Source organism: Mastigoproctus giganteus, chromosome 9, assembly GCF_048544385.1.
Source record: "Mastigoproctus giganteus isolate SK-2022 chromosome 9, ASM4854438v1, whole genome shotgun sequence".
NCBI classification, from domain to species: domain Eukaryota; kingdom Metazoa; phylum Arthropoda; class Arachnida; order Uropygi; family Thelyphonidae; genus Mastigoproctus; species Mastigoproctus giganteus.
The window spans coordinates 115,876,358-115,896,624 of record NC_143583.1 but is presented as its reverse complement, the minus strand read 5'-3'; the positions used below and the strand labels follow the sequence as shown (position 1 = coordinate 115,896,624).

Genomic DNA, 20,267 nt, shown 5'->3' with positions numbered 1-20,267 from the left:
GATATGCAGCCTGTTTCAACTAACTGGTTGTTATCAACATAATGTCTAACAATACAAGGGCTACTTGAGGCCAAATTGTCTGTCATAGTTTATTTAATATAATATATATATTTAAAATATTATAGCTACAGTCGAACTTGGTTATAACGAGCATCGAGGGACTGACAAAATTTCCTCGTTATAACCATTACTCGCTATATCAGTGATAGCTGAGATGTGGAAAACCCTGGGACCGTTAAACAATGAACACTTTATATCAGTGATGAGTTAAATCTACCTCCTATTTTTTTAAATTCTCAATAACTTGATAAAAAGATTCAAAAAACAAAAGAAATATTAGAGAGAGAAAAATATATAGGTATATACCTACATATTATTTGTATTAATATGCTTGTATAAACTACAATACACTTAATATTAAACACAATTTATTTGTCTGTAATTTTAAAACTATACACTTAATACTAAGCAATTTATTTCTCTAATTAAAAACAATACTATTTAATAATAAACACGATTTCATTAGTGTTTATTTATAATCTTAAAATTGATGTTTGTTTTAAAGATTTCACTTTGACATTTCTTAAGACACAACACGTTAAAAGTCTCATTACTTGCCTCAATTCCTCCAAAAAAATTGACTAATGTGTCCATTGCACCTTGAGCTTGTATTTTCATCCACTTTCAATTTCATCATATCATCATCACTTTTACCATCGCCGTTATCACCGTTGTTGAGCACAGCATCTACAATGTCACTCTCTGTAGGAAGACCACTAGTTAATAAATTGTCATCGACTAGTACAAATTCATCGATGTTACCTATATTAAAACCTACAATGTTGTTACATAGCAACCATTCAGATAATGGTATGTTTTCTTCGTTTCCATCTTCTTCATCTACAATTGAAATTTCATTTGAATTTAATTTCGATTTCTTGAAGCAATTCGATATGGTTGTCAAAATAACGTTGTTCCATGCATCATTCAATAAATTTATAGCATCCAATATCAATATAGACTTGGTATGTTTTTGTTCTCTTTGACTGATCAGATGTAGAACTAGAAATCTTTTATAAAATCCTTTAAAACTCTTGATTACACCTATGTCCATTGGTTGTAAAACTGATGTCGCATTGGGAGGCAGAAACAGAAGCTTAATGTTGAACAAATTTTGAATCTGGGGATGTGCAGGACAGTTATCAACTAACAGCAAAATATTATTCTTTTTGAATAGCTCCTTATTTCAATCATTTACATATTAACGAAAAATATCCGAAGTCATCCAAGCTTTCTTGTTTGCAGTGTAATCCACAGGAAGTTTCCTTACATTTTTGAAACACTGAGGTTTTAGCGATTTTTCGATAATATATAGTTCTTTTTTTTTTTTTGTTTTTATCATATCATCATCACTTTTATGATGATATGATAAAAGTCATATGCACAAATATGACAGGAACTGTCATATTTGCGCATATGACCACCATCAAGTGAGCCTTTGATTTTTTTTTCCACGAACATATTTTTCCCCTTTGAATTTAAATGAATTATCAGGTGTCAAATTATAAAAAAGTCCTGTTCATAGGTGTTGTAAATGTCTTTGCCACTGAAATCTTTCCTGATTTCTATTTCTCCCCAAACACTGTCAATCCATTCATTTGCCATTATTGGATCTGCAGATCGAGATTCTCCACTAATTTTTGCATAAACGATGTTATGTTGGTTTTTAAATCAATCCAGCCAACCGTTGTTACACATAAAATCGTCGCATCCAAATTGTTTAGCAAAATTTTTCCGCTTGAGCCTTGAAGATCGGACCGTCTATTGAAAATCCAGCACTTCTTTGTGTGGTGAACCATTGAGCAATGCTTCATCAACATTTGTAATCTTGCACTTTATAATTCTTTTTTCGGTTATGTTCTTTTCCAGTGCCGCTATGTAAGCATCTTTATTCTTCCACAATGTCGATACACTTGGAGGACAAAGAAAACTTTTTACACACTTCAACATTTTTTGCACCATGTTCTAACTCACGAATAATTTTGACTTTTTCGCAAATCGAGAGACACTGTCTTTTGTTAGTAGGCATGTTTCCAAAGGAAGGGTTCATTTCTAACTGATTTTACTTTAAAATGATAGTAAAATGATCTGCATGCAAAGTTCATAGAAGCCCAAAATGCATACAACATCCTTAGAAGTCCCGTTTCCTAAATTCTTAGGAAGTCCCGAAATAAATTTATGGTTTAGTGAATACAAGACAACCTGTAAATAGGGTACTGTAACAAGCAGAATGCCATTGCACTATTGTATAGTCCCCCATCCCCGATAAACCAGTCGCTAATCCAATGCAGGTGGTCATAAAGCTAAATTGTCCTTTTCATTTTTGTCTATTCCAAGAATTGAGGATTGTTCGACTACCTGAGCAAAATTTGTTCGGTATATCCATGTACTACGCTCGTTATAACAGTGAGCGATTGTATGGGAATACACTTAAATTAAAATCATTAGGGCTTTTTGCTCGTTACAGTCGTGACTTGTTATTTCCATGCTCGTTATAACCAAGTTTGACTGTATTTAATTATATTGATGTGTATAGGCTGATACACTTCAAATATATTAGGAGTTCTTCTATATTTGATGATTTCAAAGGAAATTGGATAGAATCTGAGCTTTATTTAATCTGTCGAATGACTGGAAGGTGCTAGAGGGATGGAAGAGTAAAGTGGACAGTCTACCAGAAACTGACGGACCGTGAGTTGAGTGTGACAGGATGTGCTCTGGAGTGGATTTTCTCCCAATGGACTAACTGATCCTTCATCAGATAGCAGGTAGCCTCTAGTGACAATACACAGACAAAGCAGCTGTAAAGAAGTTGTCTGATGTGGACTGACGTGAGGTATGCAAAGACAGTTTTCAAAGTTGTAATATAGCTAAAGTTATCTGTTGAAAGTAGTGCAATATCAGAGTGCAATGAAACTCTATATAAAGGCAGTTCTGTCATGAGAATTTTTGTTTGTTTTAATGGGAGTTTTTTGGCACAAAAGCAACTAAGGCCAAATTGTGCCTTTCACAGTAATTATGCAAATACAATTTTTTTTTTCTGGGCATGTGTAACAAATGAATATGCTTTAAAGAACTAAAGTTTTTGAGATTAGTTTTATCACTGAGAATGACTCAGTTCTAATGAATTATGCTGAATCAGAAGAGATCTAAAATTTGCAAGTGAAGCAACTTGATTGTGGGGATAGTCAAAGGATATGTTTTATTATCAGTAGGGAGTATAGTGTTACAGGTGTTGTGGCTCTCCAACTCCATGATGATCTTTTGTGACACGAAAGAGACTCTGTAAACTATAATCTACACTTTTCTGGTGTTTACAGAGTCTGTTTTGTGTCACAAAAGATCATCATGGAGTTGGAGAGCCACAACACCTGTAACACTATACTCCCTACTGATAATAAAACATATCCTTTGACTATCCCCACAATCAAGTTGCTTCACTTGCAAATTTTAGATCTCTTCTGATTCAGCATAATTCATTAGAACTGAGTCATTCTCAGTGATAAAACTAATCTCAAAAACTTTAGTTCTTTAAAGCATATTCATTTTTAGATTTGTTACAAATGCTGAGAAAAAAAAAAATGTATTTGTATAATTACTGTGAAAGGTGCAATTTAGCCTTAGTTGCTTGTTCATGTGGCCTCTTTGCTGTTGGGCCTTGAAAGAGCAAGGTCTCACCACTGCCCATCCTTTACCACATGGAGGTGGGCCAGGCAATAGGGTCACGTAAGTCTCTGATAGTACCTAAGCTTACCGGGGGAAGAGAGCAAAAAATTTACTGAAAACAAGTGTGTGTGTGTGGTGACAGTTTGAGTGCTGGAGAAAAAGGGGGAAAGGTAAAAGGTATGGCTCATAGGAAGGCTCCACCAGTAAATATAAGAATGGAGCCTAGAGGGGCACTCCTGCAGAGGCAACTCCCACTATCTACAACAGGGAGGGCTCTGTTTATAGTAGTAGTAGCATTTAGGATGATAGGGGACTATTTAGAGCAGTAATAACATCCATGTACATAGCACACTGTTTTTTTTATTACATATAGACTAATTCTGTGCACAAAAAGAGACCCACAGACACAGTCACATGTTTTCACTTGCCATTTGCCCATCACTCATTCCTCCTGCACACAGACCAGACAGTACACCTGGTTATAAAATACCGCACCACCACTTTTTTTTTTATTATCATTATTATTTTTTTATTATTAACAAACCACTCACTTGATTACTGCATAGCTTACACACGTAACCAACTCATTAACTCTACAAATACACAGCTTAGTCTGTATTTGAAATATGAAATTTTTTTTCCCTTTTTATACATATACTGAAAATATATGTATACTAAAATATAAAGAATAGTAATTTATAATATGAAATGAATATAAGCATATATATAAACATATATTCAGGAGTGAACATTTAACTGGACATTCACGTTCATTCAGCATATAGGAACTCCCCGACTTATGTAAAGACTGCGTTCCACGGAACACTATGTAAGTCAGAATTTCCCCCATGCTTGTGCAGCACTCGCAACTGTGCTCGCTGAATTGATTGAATCAAAAAAGAAATGTTCGAAGAACATGTAAATAGAATTATTTATTGTATTGGTTCAATTTTTTATCTCATGCACATGAAAAATTACAAAAGCATACAATTTAAAAAATTTTCAATTATAAAATTACAAAAAAAGAGAGGAGACAGACATAATGTCAGTAAGTTTTACCTCTCAAGCATCGTTGCCAGAATCGAAATCTTCAGCTGATAAGTACGCCGCTGCAGCGGTTGAGGGCTGTGGAGATTTAGAAGGGGTTGGCAACTCAACCTTACAAAAGAACATATTAATCGATAACTGGACGATTGCTTTTTTCTTTTCATCGTAGATTTCTTTGTAGCAAGCAAGCATGTCATTCATCCCTCTGTTAACTTTTAAGAACTGTTCTCTGTCAGGATCCATCTTCTCAAACCTCGCCATTGCCGATGTAATTTCACGAAATGCCATTGCCATCTCTCTGGTGATGAAGCATCTTGGCTGCTCATTTGGTTCATCTTGAGCTTCGTCAGAATTTTCTTCTTTCACTATCACTGTCTGCAAGTCAATAAGTTCTTCGTTAGATAATTCCTTCTCTTCTTCCTCTAACTTCTACACGTCTTTGGCATCAACCTCCAACTGAAGTAGCTCTGCAACCTTTACAATCTTATCTGTAACCACTTCATGTGATTCATCTTTTTCAAATCCTTCAAAGCCTTTTATGTGCCGTGGGCATATTTTCTTCCATGCGCCATTTAAACAACTTTTAGTAATTTCCACCTAGGCTTTATTAATGTTTCAGATGGCGTGGTAAATATTGTAAGATTTCCAAATGTCTCAACGTAAAATTTTCTCATTATCTACTGCAAGCAATGCCTGACCAATGTTGTGTGTAAATAGTATGCTTTTAAATTTGAAATAACACCCTGATCCATAGGTTGGATTAGGGAAGTCGTGTTTGGCGGTAGAAATATGACTCTCGCATTTGAATTGAAATCATCTAGATGTGTAGAATGTCCAGGAGCATTATCTAATAGAAGCAAAATCTTGAAACTAACGTCGTTGTCTTTACAATATTTTTCAACCTCAGGAATGAGGCAGCATTTAAACCAATCCTCAAAGAGAGATATTGTTATCCATGCTCTCTGGTTTGATCGGAAATGTATGGGTAGGGTGGCTTTACTGATGCCTTTAAAAGTACGAGTATTTCCAGAATGGTACATTAGCAGTGATTTTAATCTGTAATCTCCCACTGCATTAGCCCCAAGCAAGAGCGTGGCCCTATCTTTTGAAGCCTTGAAACCTGGCACTGTATTTTCCTCTTTGGCAATGTATGTTCCATCTGGCATTTTTTTCCAATACAGAGCAGTCTCGTCAACGTTAAAAATTTGCTGCATTGATAGCCGCCTTCATCAATAATTTTTTCCAACATATCACAATTTCTCTTAATCTGTAGAATCAGCGCTGGCGACTTCACTGCATACTTTAACGTTGTGAAGTCGCCAGTGCCGATTCTGCAGCTGCAGAGACACAAATCGCAACGCTTGAACCTATTAAACCAACCGTTGCTTGCCACAAACTTGGCATGAGGTTCACCAACTTATCCTTAATATCTTCATAAATACTTGTTGCTTTTGCTTGAACAATCATTAGACTCAGGGGGCACTCGATTCTGAATCTGATTTTGCATCCATATTATTAACAGCTGTTCCATCTTCGATATAGCACCTGAGTGCTGTTTTGTTTTGTGATCACTTTTCATCTTAAGTGCATTGATCCTTTGACATGTTCTTTTATACGCACACTGTCCTTTAAAATAGTATTCACTGTTGAAGCAACGAGACCTAATTCCCTTGCAATAGATGACAAACTTTGTCCTGCTTCGTACTTAATCATTTTCATCTTCATTTCTAAATCAATTTTGTTTCATTTCCTGGCACTACCATCACTTGCACTTTCCGTTGGTCACTTTTCCTTCATCATTGTAATACGTAAATAGGAATGAAGAGAAGTTTCTGAAAATTTGTTTTTTATATTATTGAAGATTTCAGTGAAGGGGAAACACATTTCACCATAATAACGTAAAAAGCCAAACAATTGCAGTTATCGGTATTATCGCAAATGCAATAAGATCGGGTTTATAATTAGATGCACCAACAGAAAAGCCCAATAAACTGGAAAGTGCAAATTGTTTTTATTGTTTTATGGTCATGACCTCCAGAAACATGCTTTAGAAAAATATCACATATCACAAAGGCATTCAAAATTGATTTTTATAATGGAACATATGATAACAATGAAAGGGTAGTGCAATTTCCGTTATAAATATGACCTTTTAGAGAGATAAATAGCTTAGTAATATAGCGAAATTTTAAACTTCCAAAGACTTGAAATGAATTACAAAAAAAAAAAAACACACACGTGTTATTGTTTTCACATTATGATATTTTCACAATACCTCCATTTATTCCTACGGGATGCAAAATACGTTACCACAATTTTTTTAAGTTTGCACCGGCTGGAAAAAAATTTACAAAAGTCGAATTTCTGTAAATCGAGTATTACCTAAGTCAGGGAGTTCCTGTACTTTCACATTCATTTATACTCATTACAATACTCTGAATATAGACTACATGCTTTTTTTTTATTTCGATCAAGCTAAGGATACATAAACACAACAGACAATTTTGTTCTTCCTGGGGTGGGAGCCTTCCTCAGCCCAGCAAAGCACTGCAGAAACACAAACGTGCCCACCCAACACATACATACCTCATCTGCCTGAGAATGCACAGGGACACGAGGGAACCAGAGGTTAGTGTGGGTAGAAGGGGGGGCTTATTTTTGAATTTGGATTTAGTCAAGGGTGGAGGTTTATCTTTGTATGTTTAGGCACCAGTACCCACCCACCCACCGGCGCAGACAAAGATGGCATCCAGTATACCCATATATTAATATATGAGTGATGTGGAGTCTAAATAGATGACCAAAAACCCCTCTTCTGGGTTTACGTGTATTCCTCTGAGATATACTTAACCAGGGGCACACCAACAGGTAGCCACCGAATTAACATGGACCAAGGGAAGCCCCCAAGAAGCAGAAGGGAGGAGGGTTGACAACAAAATTAGGAAGTAAATCAGCCTTATGCCAGGAATATACTACCAGTTCCCAAAAAACATACATGTTGATAAAAGATGCAACACAGCTTACTTTTTCTTTTTTTCCTCTAGGTTGTCTGGCAAATGAGGACAATAAAGAGTTTCTTCATGAACAGCAAACCCAAGGTGAAAACAATACTGACTGCCTTAAGCGAAATTCCACCCCTCAGTCAGCACCACGATTGGCAGGAAGAAAAAACTTGATCCAAATTATTTAGAAGAAATCCACCATATAACTTAATTTACTGACTAGCCAGTAATTATAATTCTTAACATGAGAACCCAGACAGCCAACCAGGGCAAAACGAGTCACCACAACTTATACAACACGGGGAATCCCCCCCCCCCACACACACATTTGTTATTTGGTTTTTAGGAGCATTAGCAACTAGGGCCATATTGCTCCGGGAATTCCCTGACTTTTCCGCATCCTCTGTATTTGACAGTCACGGGCTCGAACCCCGGTCTAATCAAAAAGTGTGTGCTTTGCACTGCTGCTCCTGCCCACCTGGCTACGGAGGTGCCCCCCCCCCCACACACACATATAGGAACATTGATAGACAGTAAACACTCAAGCACGAGGCATTCGCACTCCCACATTTATTACCTTGCACACTCACCTGTAGCTTTCACACTTTGCACTCTTGTTCCTCAAGTGACCCAGTCACACACACACACACACAGGGTGGCCACATTTTGAAAATTGGTTAGCAGGACAACTTTAAACAAAATGCATAGTATAGCATTTTTTCCCTCAAAAAGTAAAAGAAAAATATAAAATTACAATTCCTCATCATCATGAACTTGGTCCGGCTTAGGTCTTTTAAGACCTGTTCCATTGTAGCTCTTGGAGGTGGTCTTGATCTTGCCATCGTTGTCTTGGTCGACCAATATTAATTAATTAATTTTCTGTTTATACTCCGGGACGACCAAACGGTCAGAGGAGTTCACAGGATAGACAGAATACAAGAAACAGCACCGTATTCGGCAGTCACGGGCTTGAACCCCGGTCACTCAAGGCACGTGTACTTATGCACCCGCGCGCCTGACCACTAGGCTACGGCGGCCTATCTGTCTTGCCTGTCTTGCCTGTAGGTTTGTAGTTAAAGGCTAATTTTGGGATCCGGTCTGGGTTCATTCTTTATGTGGCTGATCCATTTTTCCTGATACCATTTTATGTCATTTACTATGTTATCTACTTTTAATTTCTCGCGGATATCTGAATTTCTTTGGTGGTCTTCTTGTAAAGCCTAATAATGGTCTTAAAAATCTCATTTGTGCTGCTTCTAGTTTGTGTGTACATATTTCTTATTTATGACCCAAGTCTCACAGCTGTAGAAGAGGGCTGGTTTTGAAGTGATGTTGTGCAGTCGTAATTTTGTTTCAGTTGTCATTTGTTTTCCGAAGTGGCGTTTAATCGTTCCATCCATTTTATCATATTTTTGTAGTTTAGTGTGATGTCTTTCCCTTCGTTTGATATTAAATTTCCCAAATAGGTGAAGTCAGATATTTGTTCTATCATTTTATAATCAATAACAATTTTGACTCTTTGTATGTTTTTTCCACATAATCCCATTGATTTTGTTTTTGAGGTGGAGAATTTCATCTCGTACTTTTTACCTATTTTATTAAGTTCATTTGTTGCTATCTGTAGTTCATCTTCGGATTGCAATTATAACTTGATCATCGGCATATAATATAGTTTGGATTTGATTCTGTTGTTCAACTGTATTCCGTTGTTAATTGTTTGTTTCCATTCTTTAAGAATTTTATTGATGTAGATATTAAATAAATTTGGTGATAGTCCACATCCTTGTTTCACTCCTTTATTGGTGTTAATTGGGTCTGATAGTTGGCCATTAGAATATTTTATACAGACTTTTAAGTTTTTATATAGGCTTTGGATTGCTTTCCGGAGTTGGGTTGGCATATTTTCTTCACGTAGAATCTGCCAAAGTTTTTCCCGGTTTACACTGTCATAATCAATAAAGAGCAGAAATGTTGGTAGATTGAATTCTCTTCTTTTCTCCAAAATTTGTTGTAGTGAGAAAATGGCATCTATTGTGCTTCTCCCTTTTCTGAACCCACATTGTTCTTCTTCTAAGAACTGTTCACTGTATTTATTAAGTTTATTCTTTAGTATATTAGAGTATAGCTTTGCAGCAGTTGACAGCAGTGTTATCCCTCTGTAGTTGTTAGGGTTATTTCTGGAGCCTTTTTTGTGTAAATTGATTACTATTCCTGTTTCCCAGTCTTTGGGTATCTGTTGCTTATGCCATATGATGTTAAATAATTTTAGTAGTGCGTTTTTTAGTAAGGTGCCCCCATATTTAAATAGTTCTACATTCAAATTGTCTATGCCTAGGCTTTTTTGGTTTTTTGATTTTTGTAATATTAACTCTAGTTCTTCCATTGTTATATTTTCTTCATCTTTGGTTATCACAGCTTCATCTTCCAATTCCCTAGTGCCTGAGTTATACCATAGTTTGGAATAGTGTTGCTTCCATTCTGCTTGGGAGATGGAGTTGGTTTTCATTTGATCATTTGTGTCTAATTGTAATTTCTTAAAAATTTTAAAACCTCTTCTCTGTGGGCCCGTGATATCACGTTCTAAAGATTTAACAAATTTATCCCAGTCATCTCGTCGGATTCTTCTGGTTAGTTTTCTGACTTCTGCTCTAAGCTTTTTATATTTTATATGTAGGTCTTTAGTTTGTAGGAACACTTTATAGGTCTTTTTTTCTCATTGATTGTTTGTTTCAATTCTTCATTCCAAGTTCTTAGCCAGTTTTTATTTTTTATAGGTTTATATCCAAGACTTTCTTCAGCAGCTCCCCGAATTGATTTTTTCATGTTTGACCAGATTTCCTCAACATTATCACTTTCATCTGATTTGAGTTTATCCTTCAATCGACTTTCATACAGGAATTTAGTGCTTTCTTCTTCCAACAAATGTATGTTTAATTTCTTAGTAGTTTTTGTTGGTATTTTCTTCTTTTTATTAAGATAATTTCTTTTTATTTTGAAAGTGATTTCTACTAGGCAGTGATCACTGTCAATTTAACTGCCTCTGAATACTCTAGTGTCTCTAATTTTGTCATTTAAATTTTCATTAATGATAATATAATCTATTATAGACTGTTTCTTGCTTCCCATGTGAATTTATGGATATTCTATGTCTGAAAAAGGTATTTGTAGTTTTAAGTTTATTAAAAATGCAGAAGTCTATCAGGCATCTTCCATTATTGTTGACCACGGGTTCGCCTTCTGAAAACTATACATTTGTCTACTGATTGAGCACCAACCCTTGCATTAAAATCTCCTGCTAGTATGAGATACTCGTTTTTGTTAGTTTAGTCTATGATCTGCTATAATTCGTCATAAAATTCTGTGGTTTCATCAATGTTGCCTTCTATAGGTGCATAGATGCCAATGATTGTTACTGTATAAGATAGAATTTTTAGTCTTAATTTCAATATTCTGGGTGATATCCAAGGGTAGTCTAATATTTTGTTTTCCCATTCTTTATTATAACAGCAACTCCCGATGATGCCCACATTTCACTTGGTACGCCGAAGTATATCATTATGAAGTTACCTATTTCTTTGGATTCTTTTTTGTTTCGGTAATGACTGCTATGTCAATATTTCTATTTTCTAGTTCCATGGTCAATTCGTCTAATTTGTGATTTATTCCCCTAACGTTCCAAGTTGCTACTTTAAGTTCCTTAATCGTAGTCCTATATTCATTGCCTAGGTCGTTACCCTTGAGATCCGTCCAGTTTTTTCCCCTTGAGCTTATTTCGAGTATTTACAATGTCCCCCGGATAGGTTACCAGTCTTTTGTGGGGGCTGCCACCTTAAAATACATTTTTTTATCAATCAATCAATCAGAGTATTATTTGTTATATGACTGTTGTTAATATGTATTTGTCCTATATAAACTATATATTATTTTATAACAGTTATTTTAAAAATAGCCAGGAAAACTACTTTTACTTTATATATTTTTCTTTAGATTTCACTAGTTTTAAAATGTCTTCAACTTCTGAAGATTTTAAAAAGTTTTTAAATTCTGAACAGGCCATGTTATAGTTTTCTTTCACCATAAGTTCGGCTTCTAAATTTTCTATGGAAAAAAGATTTCTCAATTCTCATTTTTCTCTTGTTATTAGAATTTTTAACACATCCATTAGATTTATATTTTTAATTAATTAAAAATATGTAAAATCAATAAATTAACAGTATTTTCCTCTCTTATAGGGACAAATAATGATATTATCGAGATGCGGAAGTTCTAAATTGGGAAAATCCCAGCCATATACATGTGTGTGGCCACCCTGCCCACTCATGTATACAATACACACATTTATTCATCTCTCACACACACATCCATGAACAGATTACACAACCCTAGGGAAATCCCATCAATAACACCTGTCCAAGAAGGGCAACAACCACAAAGTACAATCAAATTGTTAAAAGGGATGGAAAAGTTTTAAGTAATGCATATTTAGTTAGAGTGGTTAACAATCAATCTAAAGCTTTCTTTAATGATCCACAAAGTTTAAATCTTTTATTATTTATTACAACCCCCAGGGGCTCACATCTGGTGAGTATGGGCTTGGCACACCCAGGGTCCTGAGCTAGATATCATCATTCTTCTCCTTCTTGGTGATTCCATCCTGACTCTTGTTCTTTCTTTCTTTCTCTTTCTCTCTCTCTCTCTCTCTCTCTCTCTCTCTCTCTCTATGACGGTAACTCAATTTTTTTTTTTTTTTTTTTTTGGCCGGTGTAGAAAAAGCCTCAGGCTTCCTTGCACCATATGGCTAATTATAATAATATTACACCCGCATCCACTTATAACAAAAACCTTAATATCGTAAATTATGACACTGGTTAGTGCAACTGCATCAATACTACAGTTGAATTTTAAGGAAAACCGAAGTTTGTACGTTAATCATCGTGTCTCATGTTGCACTTGACGTTGTTGTTGTTGTTTTGTTTTTTAGGAGCATTAGCAACTAAGGCCATATTGCTCCGGGAATATGCGGTGGTCATTCCATGACCTTTCCGCATCCTCCGTATTTGGTGGTCACGGACTAGAACCCCGGTCTAATCAAGAAGCGTGTGCTACGCACTGCTGCTCCTGCCCACCTGGCTACGGAGGCTTCCAATTTACAGAAATGAAATGCTATAGTTTGATACGAGGAAATACTATAGGATTGCGAAATTGTTCGAGGCGTTGTTCATACCATGATATATTTTTGATAAATATGTATTAATACATAATATAATCCAACTGATTAATTTATATTGACATTCGCAAATTTTCACTTCAACTGATTTAAAACTTACTTTCGCTTCTTGGTGAAGTAATTTCTTTCTTGCTGCAATATTTTTATTGTGGCTCACGCTTATAAACTCTAAAGCACAGAGTACTATGTTACTCCTAAACCTGCAAACGTCGAAAAACAGCATCCAACAAATTTATTGAACACAGCGCCGTCTTTAAATTTATAAAAAAGAGGTCAGGCTGAAATTTAACGCGGGCTTTTAGGTGGAATTGCCACCTTCACAGAAACATTTAAACAGTGATTATTATTATTTCTTCCAGATTGAGGGATTCCATTCCCTGGCGGATATTGCTACCAAGTACAGTACAGAGGGTGGTTGTAATGTCTGGTGTTGCTGTTGGTCGAGGAACTCTGACTGACCCACAGGTGTTCAGGATTGCAACTTTCTGGAGTTGTAGGTGTTCTCTGGGAGACCTATTGTTGTAATGCTGCTGTATCTTTGGCACCATATGGGTGGTCGACACAATGATCAGGATGGTCGTTAATTCTTGCATATGCCACATCTAACTGACCTCATGTCTCAGGTTCGTGTACTTCCTAATTTTTTCCTCATGGGTTTTCTGGACATTGCTAGTGTTGGGCACCGCCATGTAAATCAGGTAAGTAGCCTTTCCCATCTTGTCCAAAAGGATTATGTTCGGCCTATTGTGCGGGAAGGTCTTATGGAGCGATCCCACTACAGCTTATGGGTTGGAATCTCTAGTACTGCCTGGGGTTCATACTTGTAGTATGGTCCACATTCTTGGGCCAACTGGTATTTCCTCGCTAGCTTCTGATGAATTATCCTGGCTACGTAATCGTCTCTACGAGCGTACTCAGTCTGAGTGATCCCCTTGCAGTCCCCTGGATCGTTTCTGAGGCCAGGTGGCATTGTCGATATGTGTCATCTGACATTCCGGGTTCCTTTGCTATGTATTTTCTATAGTTTCTGCTGTTGATTACCTGGTCTTGGATGGCCAGCATGATCACTATTCTCGGGGAAGAGTATCCCGTTTGTGAGCCATGCATTGGAGGCAATGTTATCGATGTGACCTTGATGCAGGTCATTGTAGTGTCTGCCATTGAGTGTCTTCTTTGCCCATTTTTCTAACTTCGTTTCTTGTGCCGTCTGAGCGGGAGGGGGCTACTCGCTTAAATTGAGTGGGGTATACCGCTTATCTATCTTCCTTATGACCTAATAATAATAAATTATTATTATTATTGCTCTTATATTATTTCTCCCTGATTGGGGGTTCCACCACGTGACTAGTATTGCTACCAAGTATGTAGGGTGGTTGTTATGTCTGATGTTACTGTTGGCCGAGGATCTCTCTGACTGTCCTACAAGTGTATCCTATAGGTATCCTACAGGCTGTTATATAGAGTATTTCGCACCATACCTTGGTTGATACGATGATCAGGAAGGTCGCTACCTGTTGCATATGCCACATCTCTTTGATCTTCTGCCTTAGGATTGTGTACTTCCTGATTTTTCCCCATACGTTTTCTGCAGGTTCCCAGTGTTGGGTACTGCTATATCAATCAGATAGGTAGCCTTTTCCTTCTTATCCACAAGGGTTATATCTGATCAGTTGTCCGGGATTGTCCTATCCGTTCTTATGGCGCTGTCCCAGTACAGCTTGTGGATTGGGGTCTCTAGTACTGCCTGGGGTTTGTACTAGTAATACGGCACACTTTCTTCGACCAACTGGTATTTCCTTGCTAGCTAGGTTGTATTATCTTGTCTGCCTGGTCGTATCTATGAGTGTACTCGGTCTGGGTGATCACCTTGCATCCGGTGGTAATGTGTTGGATCGTTCTGAGGGCAGGTGGCATCGTCGGCATGGGTCATCGAACACTCTGGGTCGGTCGGAAAACTGATAGCTTGGGGGGATAAAAGGATTAATAGTTTAACAGTAGCCACAGGCAGAGGTGAAGGTGATTCTTGCACAACTTCTATTAGAATAAGTAGCGACCTGGAGCTAGGGGTGTTGGGGGTTTCAGGGACGGATGGCAGTCATCGTGAAATAGGTGTGTATATGGGATGTGTTAGGGTAATTAGGAATAGGATAGGAGCATGCATTCTTGCATGTATACCAATGCTAGAAGTATAGTAAATCAATTTGATGAATTTGAAGTGTTGGTCAAGACATCAAAGGCGGATATTGTTGGGATAGCAGAGACGTGGTGTCACACAGATAAATTACCTAAAGGGCTCACATCTGGTGAGTATGGGCTTGGCAAACCCAGGGTCCTGAGCTGGATATCATCATTCTTATATTTTTTGCTTTCTTGGTGATTCTCTCTCTCTCTCTCTCTCTCTCTCTCTCTCTCTCTCTCTCTCTCTCTCTCTCTCTCTCTCTCTCTCTCTCAGGATAAGATGGGAAATTTTTTTTTTTTTTTTTTGGCTGGTGCAGCATAAGCCTCAGACTTCCTTGCACCATATGGCTAATAATAATAATAATAATAATAATAATAAGGAATGCAGAACTGGAATTTGGGGAGTACAATGTGTACACAAAAAGGATAGACAAGATAGCAAGGGAGGAAGTGTTATGCTGTTAATTAAGAAAAACATAAAATCAAAAGAAGTGCGCCCAGTTGATATAGATGAACAGTTCACTGTTTTGAGTCAGTCTGGTGTGACATAAGCACTGCGAATGCAAAAATACGAGTAGGAATGTGTTAAAAGCCTAATGACTACATCAGGAATAGATAAATTTTCTGTTTATACTCCGGGACGACCAAACGAGTTCACAAAATAAACTGATTACAAGAAATAGCACCGTATTCAGTAGTCACGGGCTTGAACCCCGGTTACTCAAGGCACATGTACTTATGCACCACGCGCCTGACCACTAGGCTACGGCGGCCTCTTGATTAATATCTTATAATGGGGGATTTTAACTTTCCAGATATTGACTGGAACTTGTGGGTTGGTTATTCACACAATAGTCAGAATTTTGTGGATTTATTGGATAATTGTTTTCTGCAGCAGCATGTTCGAGAGGCAACCAGAGTGAGTAATACTCTTGATCTCATTATGAGCAGTGATCATTCGTGTATTAAGAATTTGCAGATAAAGGAACCACTAGGTGGCAGTGATCACAGTGTACTGATGTGGGATTTACTTAAAGATTTAATTACCATCAGGGGTAAAGGAAAGGGTTTTTGCTTCCGTAAAGGAGAGTACAGTGGTCTCAGAAAGTTTTTAAATTCTGTACAGTGGGATCAACTGACGATGTTATCAACAGTAAATTCTAAGTGGGAAGCATTCAAGGAATTAATCGTGGATGCTACTAAAAGTTTCATACCTATTAAGAAATATTATTTAAGATTTAGGCCTAAATGGTTATCTAATGAACTAATGAGACTCGTAACAGAGAAGAAAAATGCATGGGATTCATATAAATTATCAAGCGACTCAGAAGCCTATGGCAGATATAAGCTAGTCTATAATCAGGTCACAAAGGAGGTTACGCAGGCGAAGGCAGAATACGAGAAATCCTTCGCAAAAGATACTAAGAAAAACAGCAAGGATTTCTTTACTTATATAAACACTAAAAGGAAGGGATGAATCTGATTGGTCCACTTGAAATCGATAGTTCGACTGTTGATGACCTGCTCAAATAGCAAACAAACTGAATGAGTAATTTGCATCTACATTCACACATGAGGAATTATTAAGGTTTGAAAATGGCAGAAAGTTATTAAATTGTAGCAGGATACATAATGATTTTGTAATAACTGAGAGCAAAATGGAGGAGAAATTGTTGAAGTTAAACATAAGAAAAGCACCTGGGTTGGATAGGATCTATCAAGTTATATTAAAGGAGACGTCAAAGTAACTAAGCAAACCCTTAGCCATAATTATGAGAGCATCCTTGGACTTAGGAGTGGTTCCCACGGACTGGAGCTGTGCAAATGTATCCCAATTCACAAAGGGGGGGGGGGGAACGAAGGGTGACACGAGTAATTACAGACCAGTTAGTTTAACTTCTGTTCCGGGAAAAATAATGGAGTCACTGGTTAAAGATGCATTGCAGGATCTTCTAGACAAGACTGCGGCAATAATTCAGACACAGCATAGGTTTGTTAAGGGAACGTCTTGTCTGACAAATTTTATAGGATATGATGATGTGGTTACAAAGGAACTGGATGCAAAAAATAATTTTGATATCATATATTTGGATTTCACGAAAGCTTTTAATACTGTTGCGCATGGAAGACTACTGTACAAATTGGAGCAGAATGGTATTAAGGGTAAGTTGCTACAATGGAAAAAAGGATGGTTAAGTGGAAGAAGACAGAGGGTGGTAATCAATGGGTGCTGCTCTTCGTGGACTAATTTTATTAGTGGAGTTCCACAGGGTTCGGTGTTGGGTCCACTGTTGTTTTGTATATTTATCAATGATATTGATGAAGGTATATCAGGCTTAATGTTGAAGTTTGCAGATGATACAAAGGTTGGCAGGGTTGTTAATGACAGTAATAGCAGTGTGCTACTGCACAACAGGATCTAGATAATTTGGGCAGATGGGCTAAGAAATGGCAACTGAAGTTTAACCTTGACAAATGTAAAGTACTGCATGTGGGTAGAAGTAACCCCAGAGAAACGTACCAACTGTGTGGTACTACACTTAAGGTGGTAGAAAATGAAAAAGACCTGGGAGTAATTGTGCAGTCAGATATGAAGTTTTCTGAGCAATGCAGCCAGGCTGCCAGGGCAGATCATGGGGTTTTGTCAATGATATATAGGAATTTTGCTAGCAGGGAAAAGGAGGTGATTGTCCCTCTGTATAAGGCAATGGTCAGGCCACACCTTGAGTACTGCGTAGGATGTAGATTTACTTGAGCGTGTACAGAGAACGGCAACAAGATTGGTGAGGGGAATGAGGGGATCCTCTTACCAAAAGACGCTTAAGTTCTGCAAATTGCAGTGGCTGGAGACTAGGCACCTGCGCGGTGATCTGATTGAGGTATATAAGGCCTTGAATGGGTTGAGCACGCTGAATTCTGATGGGATCCTTCCACTTGATCAGATTACGAACCTAAGAGGGCAGGAATTCAAATCAAGAAAGGACAGAGGTAGAATAGATGTGTGGAAACTTGCCTTTAGCCAGCGGGTGGTTAATAGCAGGAACAAACTTCCATCTGTCGTAGTGGAAGTTGATAGGTTGAATAAATTTAAGGAGGAATTGGATAGGCATTTGGAGGGAATGGTGTGATTTTTTTTTGTCTGATGCTGCATAAGCTCATACACTTGCTTTTTTGCATCACATTGCACTGCTACTACTACTCCCGGCTCCTTGGTGATGTATTTTCTGTTGACATGTGTTTTTTTTTTTGTGTTCAATTGTGTTTTCAAAGTTATATTAATATTTAATCAGAGTTATTTACTAATAAAATAGTTATTTCCTTAACCTGGTGAAAATGCAATATTTACAGTATCAAATTACATACGCAGTATCAAGTTAATAAGGTCAGTGATAAGTGTTTTATGCATTTTCTTCATACCGACAAGGACAGTGTAAAGTGGGAGTATTAGAATCGGTTCCGAAATAGCGGTAGAAGAACAAGGATATTGTTTGATGATTTGGTCAATTTGCTATGGTGATTCTGGATAATGGAAGCCGCAACGTGGAGGGGGTAGAAAGGAGGAGGATTCCAGTTCCTTTCCCCCTAAATTCTTCTTCTTCTTCTTCAAGGTTAACTAGATTACCTGCTGATTCAGTGCAAAAAGTGTTGGAGGCTAAGTATTTGAAGTCAAAAGTTGCAAAAGCTATAAGTGCAGTTTCAACCCCCCCCCCTCCAAGTAAGTGAAGATAATGGTGCGATAAATGCGTCAGAAAGTGTGGGAAATCTAGCGATTGGTGATATAGGGGAGAAAACTGTGTCAGTGAGTGTAGGAACCCCTGTGGTCAGTGAAGGCTCAGGGCCGAGTATGGATCCTGGAGCCTTGATTGAGAATATCACTGAGGGGATTGAGGAGTTACAAATGAGTGACGATCCTAAAATGGTTGAACTGACAGATTTTCCTTCGGGAAATTTTTATAGCTTCTTTGGAGATTGTGGTCGGAAGAGTGTAGCTGCGAATGTCAGGGAGAGTGAGATAATTATTTCAAATATTAGTGAGCAGCAAGTTGGTTATCGTGACGTAACCACCATTTATGAGCTGATGGTTAAATTGAAGAAAATCATGGTTGATTATACTACTCACGATTCTAATAAAGTGACTTAGGCTACGACAAACTTTATATTAGACAAATGGTTGGATATGGAGGCTGTAACAACTGCATTGTTAATAAATAACGAGAAACTGAAGGTAAAGAATGAGGAGTTACAAATAAGAGTTGCTTTTCTTGACGACTTTTTGAGAGGATATTCAGGAATGGGAAAAGTAGTTGAGCAGAGTCCGCATCAGTCATATGCTGGTATAGTTGGCAACCATGCTAGTCAGAGAAAAAAGTAGTAATGATGGTACAGCTAACCAAAGAGTAGAAGGGGGTGCTGAGGTTGAAGGTAAGAACAGGAAATTTAAGGAGAAATTTGATACAACTATTATTTTGAGGGCTGATAAAGAGTCTAGCTATGTTGCTAGTCATGAGGTTAAAGATGTAGTGGTTGCTGCATTGAATAAGGAATGTAAGGATATTAGAGTAAGGAATTTGCGTATGATAAGAAATAAGGGGGTTATTTTAGAGACAGAAAGTAGTGAGGATTTGAATAAAGTAATAGGATCTGAGGAACTGTCAAGTAAGGGGATAGTCCCTGACAGGTTGAAGCTAATTCACCCGTCTATTTTGATATATAATGTTAGTAAGGAACTTACCAAGGAGAAAATATTGCATGATTTATAAGCTAAGAATTTCAGTGAATATGATTTTTCTGAGAAGGAGGTTACTGATGGGGTGATATTTAGGTTTAGCACAGGGGCTAAGTCTAAAATGACAAATTGGATTGTGGGGTTAAGCCCGAAGTTGTACAAGCGTTTATTTGACAAAGACAGGGTATATTTGGGATTTACATCTCATAAATTTCGTGCTTTTGTTGTTGTGAGTAAGTGTTTTCGCTACATGGGATACGGTCATTCAGCTCTTCATTGTACCCATAAAGCTGTAACGTGTGGGCATTGTGCCCAGGGTGGCCACATCCTTGTTGATTGTCCTAGTAAAGATCAAGACCCA

General features: G+C 37.4%; 1 protein-coding gene across 1 annotated transcript in view; it reads right to left on the bottom strand.

The window, feature by feature from the left end:
• LOC150080667 (uncharacterized protein C9orf85) overlaps nucleotides 1-13,207 on the bottom strand; it is a 45,854-nt gene extending 32,647 nt beyond the window's left edge. Inside the window, exon 1 of the mRNA XM_090381364.1 lies at nucleotides 13,103-13,207. The gene's annotated coding sequence lies outside the window, so the exon portion shown is untranslated. The remainder of the gene's footprint in view (nucleotides 1-13,102) is intronic.
• Between the last annotated feature and the right edge of the window lie 7,060 nt (nucleotides 13,208-20,267).